Raw genomic sequence first — 762 nt, 5'->3', positions numbered from 1 at the left:
AGGACATGAAATCATGGCAAAGTTCTGCTGTTTGACTTCTTATCATTACCCACAGAAGGCTGTTCATAGGATTTTAGCTTTGGTTTGTAGGGCACATGGGAGTCCTACACTGCTGTCTAGGATTGCCCTTTCCTAAGTAGGGCGCCCAGTTACAACTCATCTAAATAGGTTTGTATGTTAAGGCCACTGAGATTTTTCAGCGTGGTTTTGGTGAAGGCATAGACCCAGATACACAAAACTGTGCAGGATCCTAACTCCCACTGCCTTCAAATGACAGTGAGGTAGCAAAGTACTTTTGACTACTTTTGGTTATCCAGCCCAGACCCCTCGCAAGCAGTGTTGAATGCTGCTCAGGGTGGTACAAGCCTGGGACTTGCAGAAAATATTAGGTGTTAAGAAACAGAGTCTTTCTATATATCAGGCAAACTAGAAGCTGAGGCATCAGCCACCCTCATCTTTTCAGGTCTTAGATTACAGCAAACCTTGGCTTTGCGGCAGCAGCACTTTTTAAGGAGGTAGGAATGGCAAATATGAAGTCTCCACGGACAACACCCAATAGGACATTTTCTCCTTTCAGCTTCTTCCCCATCAAAAACACAGTCTCTGTCTCCAGACACCTACACCTGTGGATGCTTTGCATATGTATGTCCCAAACACCCTCTTACACCCGCAGTTATTCAGCACAAATAAAGACAACCGCTCAAAGAGAAAACCAGGTGGCCATTGAATCCCCAATATGTTCAGCCTTTCTACACAGGCTAA

At 44.9% G+C, this 762-nt stretch overlaps 1 protein-coding gene across 1 annotated transcript in view; it reads right to left on the bottom strand.

Annotated features, from left to right (window-relative positions):
* Positions 1-762, bottom strand: part of RHOU (ras homolog family member U) — a gene marked incomplete at its 5' end in the record, with an annotated part of 3689 nt that overhangs the window by 2596 nt on the left and 331 nt on the right. The window lies entirely within an intron of this gene.

The sequence above is a fragment of the Acanthisitta chloris genome, unplaced genomic scaffold (genome assembly GCF_000695815.1).
Source record: "Acanthisitta chloris isolate BGI_N310 unplaced genomic scaffold, ASM69581v1 scaffold14776, whole genome shotgun sequence".
Classification (NCBI taxonomy): Eukaryota; Metazoa; Chordata; class Aves; order Passeriformes; family Acanthisittidae; genus Acanthisitta; species Acanthisitta chloris.
The sequence above is the reverse complement of the archived record's forward strand: the minus strand, read 5'-3'. Positions and strand labels throughout refer to the sequence as shown.